This window comes from Echinops telfairi, unplaced genomic scaffold, assembly GCF_000313985.2.
Source record: "Echinops telfairi isolate 266 unplaced genomic scaffold, ASM31398v2 ScPeMD7_7469;HRSCAF=8507_0, whole genome shotgun sequence".
Lineage (NCBI taxonomy): Eukaryota > Metazoa > Chordata > Mammalia > Afrosoricida > Tenrecidae > Echinops > Echinops telfairi.
In genome coordinates, this window is record NW_022111372.1 from 83691170 (window position 1) to 83700713 (window position 9544).

Genomic DNA, 9544 nt, shown 5'->3' on the forward strand with positions numbered 1-9544 from the left:
GAGGAGCTGATGCCAGGGGCTTAAGTGGAGAGGAAATGTTTTGAGAATGATGAGGGCAATGAATGTACAAATGTGCTTTGCACAATTGATGTATGTATGGATTGTGATGAGAGTTGTATGAGCCCCTAATAAAATGATTTTTTTTAAAAAGAAAGGAAAACTACAGCACCTTAATAAGAAAAGGACAAATAACCCAATTTAAAAAATGGGCACAAGACATGATTAGAAACTTTACTAAATGGGTTAGACCAGGTTGACGAGAGAAACGAACCCAGGGCCACTCATCTGTATGTAAACAAGAGATTTATATCAAGAAGTCATTATGTATCAAGGAAATAGCCCAGCCCAGTCCAACTCAAGCCCATCAGTCTGATACTAGTCCCTCAGTCTCTCTTCCGACCCACGCAGCCACACGCAACGATGCAGCATGCAGGGGGATCCCGGGTCAGGGCGTGCAGTCGTCACGGGGACCCGAAGTCAGTGCACGCGTGGCAGGGCTGCAGCAGCCCTCAGGGTGGCCAGCAAGCAAGAAGCTCGAGCAGAGAGAGAGAGAGAAAGAGAGAGAGAGAGGCCAGGCTGCAAAGTGCCTTGCAGGTCAGTTGCACCTCAAAGGGAGATCATCGGGCTGTGACCTGATCCACAGGCTAAGTTCCACCCATATCTTTTTACAGTTGCCAAGTTGGCAAAAACAACAACAACTAACTATCACACTAAACCTGACTCCAGGCTACAATCATCTGAAGAAAGCTCTTGTTCATTCGCCTTATGAGAAACACAAATAAAAATAACACTGAGATACCACCTCATACGGACAATCCGCAACATTGAAAGAAATAACAAATAAAAAAATACTGGAGAGGATGCGGAGAGACGGGAACCTCTACAAAGGGCGGGTGGGGGTGCAGAATTGTACAGCCATCTGGAAAACTGTGTGACCTTCCTTATACGAATACAAACACCTTATGATCTTGCCATCGCCCCACTTAGAAATAAAGAGCACAAAGCAAACTTATGTAGGCACACCTATGTTTATTGCAACAGTTTCCATAATAGTCGAAAATGGAAGCAGTCAAAAGCCCTGAACAGAGAGGAGTGGATTAGCAAACTCTTGAACATTCACACACTGGAATACGGTGCATCCTTAATAAGCAATGGATGGTTGCTGGAGCACATTACGACAAAGACAAAATGAGAATGTTGTGCTCAGTAAAGTTATTCAATCTCATAAAGATAAATATTTTGTGACACCATTATTGTGAAGGAGAAAAAGAAAAAAATGGTTATTATACCATAGGACACGACTTTAAAGACCAGGATGAGGACTGGGTGGGGGCAGGGTAGAGGGAATGGGAAGAAAGAGGAATGTAAGGAGGGAGGAGGGAGCTGGGACTGAAAGAACCACATGCAGAGCTGTGTAATGGGGGACGGGCTCTGTTTTGATGAGATGGGCTGTGAACCAATACAGACTATGTCTGTCTGTGTACGCACTGATTTCTGCAACTAAGAGGAGAAAATATAAATGAATAAATACAAGCAATAAATTATTAAAGCTAAAAAAAAAACCAAAACCACGCCCTGACTTATTCTCTCTGTGCCCCATTTACCCACCTGGAACATGGCCACAGAACCATCGAATCAGCATCTGAGGTTGTTGTGAGGGATATGTAAAATCCTGATCACAAAGCGAGGCGCATCCTCAGGGCCTCGTGCATGGCAGCTGTAAACTTTTGGTGTTGGGTCACTCCGAGTCTAGTCAAATAGAGAATGAGTAGAGAGCCAGACCCCACCCTTGATTCCAACCAACAAAAGGCCAAGGCAAGGACCCAGGCCTAATGACAATCCATAAGCCAATGGACGTGCTTTGGGGTGGGCCTTGTTTGACAGTACACAAGGAGGAGAGTGAAGGACAGTTAAGACTCAGGAAGGCTCCTGAGATGACAGGTGGACACACACACCATCTCCTGCAGGGACACACTACTCAGGGAGTGAGGTAAACACTTGCTCTGGGTATTACCCCATCCGGGGCACCAGTTGTCCAAAGCAAAGACCCATAAATGCCCAGCAGACAGGGCGTAAGGAAAAGAGTGCGCCATCGTGGAAAGGAACTGGCAGGGGTTGTGCAAGTTTCCCCAGAGAGCAAGATAAGCACTGATTCTTTGTGCTTATTTATTAATCGATAGTGCACCATCTCCCGTTTTGTCATCCCCTGAAAGATTCTGCTTGTGGGTGTGGTGGACATCTGTCTCTCCCAGACGCCGCAGAACCAAAAGCCTCTTTCAAATCCCCTCCCCGCCCTCTCGACAAGGACAGAGTATGCAATAAGCAAGATAAGCACAGGCTTACCTGTGCTTACTTATCAATCTATAGTGCACGGTTTCACGTGGGTTTCACCACATGGTGTGAAAAACAGGACAAAGTGGAAAATACGTGAAACTATTCACTATGGATTAGCAGGCAAGCACAAGGAAACCCATGCTTAACTTGTGTGTTGGGTAATCCTCCCTGGCCTCCTGCCCCAAAGGCTGAACTCCCGTCCAAATGATTCCAACGATGCTGCTGGTAACGGGAGCCCACTAAGTCCTGGGTAGAAGAGTCACGAGTTCTGCCTTCCCCAGAAAAGCCACCTTGGCTCCAGTGGGAGAATGCCTTTGGACTGATAAAGGCTTGCTCTGTCCAGTTATGGGTAGGAATATTTCAGGGTGGGGGGAGGCTATTTTTTGCCACATGCTCTATCTCTCCAGCAGGCAGTGACACCGCTCAGGGTCCAAATAGCCCCGCTGAGGAAGGTCATGGGACTGAAGGCTGGGAGGCCCGGCTCCCAGTGAGCCAGCTGGTGGGTGGGACATTATTTGCATCCTCACTTGGGGGTCCCAGGCTCTTTAGCTGTCATCTCATCACCCCCCTGCCCCAGTCCCAATCCGCTGTCCTCAGGAGTCTGAGGGAACTGATTCTCCCCCTGGGCCCAGCGTCTGGTGGCAAATGCCTATTTTTAGTCTATGATTCCTGAGAATGCTGGTGAGCCCTGTGGGGGGGGGGGCGGTGAAAGAGAAGGGGAACTTCAGGGCCTTCGAGGGCCAGGGAGGACACAGTGCAGCCCTGAGGATGGCTTCTTTCAGTGAGCCTGCCAAGCCTTTCCCTTCCTTGGCCAATCCCTGTTCAGGACCAGGTTGAACTCATGTCCTCGGGTTCTCCTTCCCTTCCTCCCCGGAGGCCGTGAGCTTTCTGTTCCTCTCTGCAGCCACCCCTGCTTTCAGTCTCAGGGGTTCTTACGGGAACCTCAGTGGGTGCAGCGCAGGATTCTTCAACGCTCCCTTCCCCTCTCCTCTGATGTTTGCCTGTGCCTGCCTCCCCCACCCACCCACCAACCAGCGGACATGGAGTCCAGCCATTCTGACTGCTGGCGGCTCCCAGTGGGTGAGAGTGGGAGGGTGCTCCACGGGGCCTTCAGAAGTCGATCGCTGGCCTTCCTTCCCACGGCTGTGTCTTGGACAGACGTCCAAAGCGTTCGTTTTTAGCCGTCGGATGACTGCATTGATGGTTTGCACCAGCAGGGGACTCTACACAGCTCATGAAAAAACTCACCGTCTTGGAGCCGATGTCAACACGGAGTGACCCTATAGGACAGGGTAGATCGGCCCCTGTGGGTTTCTGAGACTACAGCTCTTGACTGGAGTAAAATGCCCTGTCTTCCTCCTGCGGGGACCCTGGTGGATTTGAACGGCTGACCTTGTGGAGCACAACCCAATGTGTAACCACTTCACCACCGGGGCTGCTTAATGGACACGGGTCGTGTGAAGGGTGAGAAATTCTCCTGTAAGTGCAAGTCCAGGGATCATGGAAGACCCCGTGAGGGCACGTGATAAAGAGTTCGAGATTCTTACAAATCTTTAAGTCCTTCTTCCTGGCTGCTAATTCTGGTTTCTTTCCCGAGACGCTTCTGGGGAGCCCTCAAGCCTCTTCATTGTCTCTATGAGGAAAGACATCTATCCCTTCGATTTTTGGAATTCATCCTTAGCCTTCCCTGACCCTTCTCTCCAAGGTGGCCAGCTCCTCTCCCAGCAGGAGAACCTGGCAAACGGGAAATGGTCAGGCTGGGCTGGCTCCCATCCTGCCTTCACTGCACACTGTTGGTATAACCCAAGGCAAGACACCCTGCCCTTTTCAAATGTTTGCAAAGATCAGATGAATGGGCATGCCAAGCAAGTGCACATGCCCAAAGGCTGGCACATAGTGGGTGCTTAGCAGCCGGGCGGTTTTATGATCATGGACTAAATGAAGCAAAGGCCAAGGCTTCTTGGCATCGTCTCCTCTTCTCCGACACAGATCAGGCCTCACATTTGTAGCGTGCTTAAATATTTCATACCGCGCTCTCCTATCCATCAGCTCATCCGATCCCCACACAACCCCCTGAGAAGAGCCTTCTCACCGTGGCATGGTTGTTCTTCCCATTACACAGATAACAAAGTCACTGCTCCAGAGACGGGTGCCCCTGTCTGCTCGCCACACTGTCCTCAGCACCTCACGGGGGGCTGGTGCTCAGAATGAAAGCCTTTCAGAGACGGGGCCTCTATGAACCTACATGCCACACACCCTTTCCTTGTCTGTCACTGGGAATCACCAGGAGACACACGGCCACACAGCCAAGTCAGAGTCAGCCCAACTCATCAGAGTAGAACTGTGCTCCCCTGGGTTTTCAATGGTGGATCGTTTCAGAACTAGACCACCAGGCCTTTCTTCCGAGACACCTCTGGCAGGGCTCACGGAGCTGATCTCCTAGTGACAGCTGATCCCGTTCACCATGTGTACATCCCAGGACACCCCCAATCTCCCCAACCATCCTGTCACGGAGCCCACACTGACTCGTGGTGACCAGAGATTGGGTTTCCAAGGCCGTATGTCTTTGTGGCAGCAGACAGCCTCCTCTTTCTCCCTCAGGGTGATCGATGGCTTTGAACCACCAACATTCCTGTTAACGGTATGACGCTGACCAGACAGTACCATCAGAGCACCTCTGGCCATTCACAGGTAATTAAAATTCTGAGACTCTACTCCATAGCAACAGGTGGTCTTTTCCACAGGTAGAAGAGAGTGAAGCATTTGTCGACACAGAATACCAACCCTTCCCCTTCTCCTTGGAAGAGAGAACAACTTGTACTTTCAGGAGGAGACTCACTAGGAAGCGGCTCTTGAAACAACAACAAGATGGATATAGCTCTTCCCCGGAAGATCCCCGGGCCATATCCTTGATGTCTTCCAGTCCTGGGGCTTTGTTCCCCCTCCTTCCCCACAGGAAGTTGAGATTCAGAGAGAGGAGACGTGTGTGTGTGTGTGTGAGAGAGAGAGAGAGATAGACGTGGGAAGCACATCCCAGAGGAAGTAGGAAGGGTCTGGTTCCAGAGTAGCACTTAGAACTTTCCTTTAACATTCACACCACAGGGGAAAGACTTTGTTGCGTTTGGAAGAGATAGGAGTGAGGTGGATGGGATTTTAAGGAAAATGAAAAGATATGCAATCCTTATTTAGGTCAAAAATCATTCTATTAATTTAGGGACATAATATATTATGCATAAATTTACTTTCTCAGCACACTATCACAATCAGTATATTACATTTCAAAGTATAATCTTTGAGATAAATAATTAGAGATCTGTGGTTTGCGTCTTAATTTATTGATTTTTTTTTAAACAAAACAACTAGAGTGATAACCATTAAATTTTAGGATGTCTCTTCAGTGTGCCTGTTAGTGAGAAGCAGAAATCACCCACCCTTGACTTAAAAACAAAAAGACTTCTGATATGTTGGGGGGCTTAGGATATGATCGATAAGGCGTGGTCCTATGTTTTGAGGAAAGTTGATGAGATTCTGTAGGAGGGACACACCCCCCCCCCCCAGCATCAAGGACAGTGCTGGTCCCTGGGAATTTGTCTTATCATTGCAAGTGTACCTTCTCTTTTGGTAGTAACTATAAATCACATTTGTTCCATCAGAATAATTTATAATGCTCTGATGGAAACAATTAGGCTGGTGGACTAATGGACCCTGCAAACATCAGTCTCCTTGACCCTGAGACCAGAACGAGGTGGTTCCTGGCCATCACGCCCAAAGGCCCTGAAAGGGACCCCATTAGGATGTGCTGGATAGAGTGGGAGAAGAACATAGGACAAAACTCCAAATCATAACAAAGGTCAGGCTTACCTGGTCTCATACTGACTAGTGAGAGAACCTGACTATGACCCAAAGTCGCCTCTGGACTGGGGCTGGACCACCATCCCGTCCAGGACTCCACTGTCAGCCCACTGGCAGACGGGGCTCCAAGGAGAATTGCTAGCTAGGCAGCGACACACACTTCAGCACCATCAATGTTTGAGATCAAGAGGACAGCAGCTGATCCAAGGAGAGAGTTCAGAAGGTTGGGAAGGAAGGGAGATGGGACACAGGAGCGCAGGGAGAGGAATGTGGGTGCTGCATTGTGGGGGCTGCGGTCCATGAGATGAAACCCACTGTGTGTGCATGGTTGGATGGGATGCGGGTCTGCTCTGGAAAGAGCTTCTCCAGCTCACACTAAAAAAATTAAAAATAAACTAAACTAGCGAAAATACTGCACAGAGTTTTATGGGAACTAAAGGAGATCGTGAATGGAGACCACAGGGCCTGCCAGGGGTGCTGCGAGGAGAACATGCCCTCCCCTTGCCAACCCCGCCTCCACCCGAAAAGGATCATCTCCAAAGCTCTGGGCTCACTATGCCACCGACAGGGAGAATGGCTGTGTCAATCCGGGCATACTAGAGAAACGAGTCATAGGCACTCATGTGTATGAGAAAGAGGTTTATACACAAGAGCAGTTGAATATTGAGAAAACATCCCAGCCCAGTCCAGGTCAATTCTGTAAGTCTGATCTTAGCCCATATGTCCAAAACCAATCTATAAAGTCCTCTTCAGACCCACAAAACACATGTAATGACCTCTAATGCAGGAGGATCATTGCCTAGTGGGTTGGAAGTCTTGTGGATCCAGTGGTGTTGTAAGCATCTTGGTGCTGGCAGGGGTCTCCACATGGCTTCTCCAGCTCCAGTGGTCTGGTTACATCAGGGTAGGTCCATATGGCTTCTCCAGCTCCCAGGGCCTAGCACCATGTGTCTTGTCAGTAAGTGTCTCACGGGGAGTGAGCAGAGAGAGAGAGATTTCTTGCCTCTTAGGAGGAAATCCCGGAGTTCCCAGAATTCTCAGGAGAAGGCCATGCCCACACAGAGGCCTCATTGGCTATGCCCCGATTGACAGACTAGACTCCACCCCTTCCCTCATAATGCTCTCAAATGGACACCGGATTATGTAACTACCACAACGGCAACATGACTATGCAAATGCTTCTTTATTGAGCACCCGCTCTGTCCAGGCACCGCGCTATAAGGGTTATGCACACATGCACTCATCAGCGGAGGGTCAGCACAAAGGAGGACGACCACCGATGAGGTGGACTCAGTGGCTGGAACAATGGCTGAAGCACAGCAGGGACGAGGAGGGTGACATGGGACTGGGTCGCGTTTGGTTCTCTTGTCTATCGGGACACTATGCACCGGAACATCTAACAGCAATAAACAGCAGTCCTTAAAACAGCCCCATGGTGGAGCTACTAGGATCATGCCCCCTTTACAGGTAAGAAAACTGAGGTTCCGGGAGGTGAAGTGACCCGCCTAAGTTCCTGTGGCACCAAGTGGCAGAGCTGCGACTGGAGTACAGAAGACAAGCAGAGCGTGGGCAGTGGAGATTCGACTGCCATCAGCCGTCCTCAGCGAGAGAGCTGCTTCCTCAGAAAGAGGAGAGCAGAGAGCGTCTGCTCTGAGCAGTGTGCTCTTAGGAACTCAGATCGAGCACAGCCACCCCGAAGGGGAGTTGAGCAACGTGGGGGCAGTGGTTTGTGTTGACAGGGGTGAGCTACTTTGGAAAAGACCCAAGGGGTGGGGGACAACTTGAAGAATGTAGCCAGTGTCGCTGTGTTGTACATGTAGACCTTGTTAAACAGACGCATGGCTCTCTGTGTGTACCTCCCGCTGCCAAACAGAATGAAGCCCTTCCCTGCCCTGCACCTTCCTCACAACTGTTATTCCATGTGAGCGCACTGCGGCGGCCACTGTGGCGGCCCATCTCTTCAACACGTCCTGTGAAGCAGGCGAGACATTTGGCAATTGGGACGTTGTGTGAAGGTCATTTTATGTACCTAGAAAACAAAAATGCTTGAGCTGTGAGCTACAGCGTCCACTGATTTTCTACCTTCCTGTGGTTTAGTAATCTTTTGTTTCATTTCCAAATCAATACGTCTCCTTTGCCTCTTAAGAAATGTTTTTAACAACTTTATTGGCATATCATTCACATACCGTCAGCTCAGTGGTTGAAGCATATTTTTGAAAGTTGTGTAGTCGTCACCACCATCCATTTTGGTTCTCAGCCTCTCGCTGCAGCCCTCGCTGGCACAGGTGGTGCTGTTTGGGAGCCATGACACACGTCACAGGGATATTTGTGGAAGAAACTTAAACAGAGATAACACCACAACGCCCGGCCCATCAGACTGAATGCGGCTGCCTACGAGTTGAAGCAGGATATAAGCCTTTTATTTGTAAGTAGGGAAAGTTCACATGAAAATAATGATGGCGATGTCAGTGTGGTACATACATACCACACGCACTTATTATGGCTCTGAAGACATAAATATTGCAGGTTAGATATGGCAGTGCGATCACTTTGTGCGCAAGAGATGTGAGATCTGTGAGTTGCATGCAGGAAGTCTACTGCATCCTATTCTCCAGTTGGGATTCCTGAGCTTTAGAATAGCCTGGCGGACGAGGGTCCTACAAGTGGCTGGACGTTCAATGGATGCTATGCACGACCTGTCGGGATTGTTGCTGGGGGGTCTGTTGCTTGGGTCACAGCGCATAACAACCAAACAGAATGAAAGACCGGCCGGTCCAGGCCACCCTCACAAGCCGGCTGTGTTTGAGGTCATGGTTGCAGCTGGTATGTCAATCCAGCTCATGGGACAGAGGGTAGGCCTCCCCCCCCACCCCCAGGACCCTCTACCAAGTATGATTTCCTTCTCTGGGATTCCTCCTGATCACATGCCCAAAGGACGTGAGACAAAGTCTCGCCATCCTGGCTTCTAAGGAGCATTCTAGCTGTATTTCTGCCAAAACAAATCTGTTCATTTTTTTCCCTGGTAATCTATGGTATTTTGAATATCTTCCGCCCATATCATAATTTAAAGGCACCGATTTTCCTTTGATCTTATTTCTTATCCCGCTTTCATATACATGTGAGGTAAATGAAAAATCTCAAGGCTTGGGTCAGGTGTACCCTAGTCCTAAGCAGCAACCTTGCTTTTTAATATCTCAAAGACATCTTTTGCAGCAGATTTGCCCAAGGCAATGTGCCGCTTGATTCCTTGACTGCTGCTCCCATGGGAGCTGATAGCAGCTGCAGGTAAATGGGAATCCTTGACAACTTCAGTCCTGTCCATCACAATGTTATCTACTGGGTCAGCTGTGAAGATTTT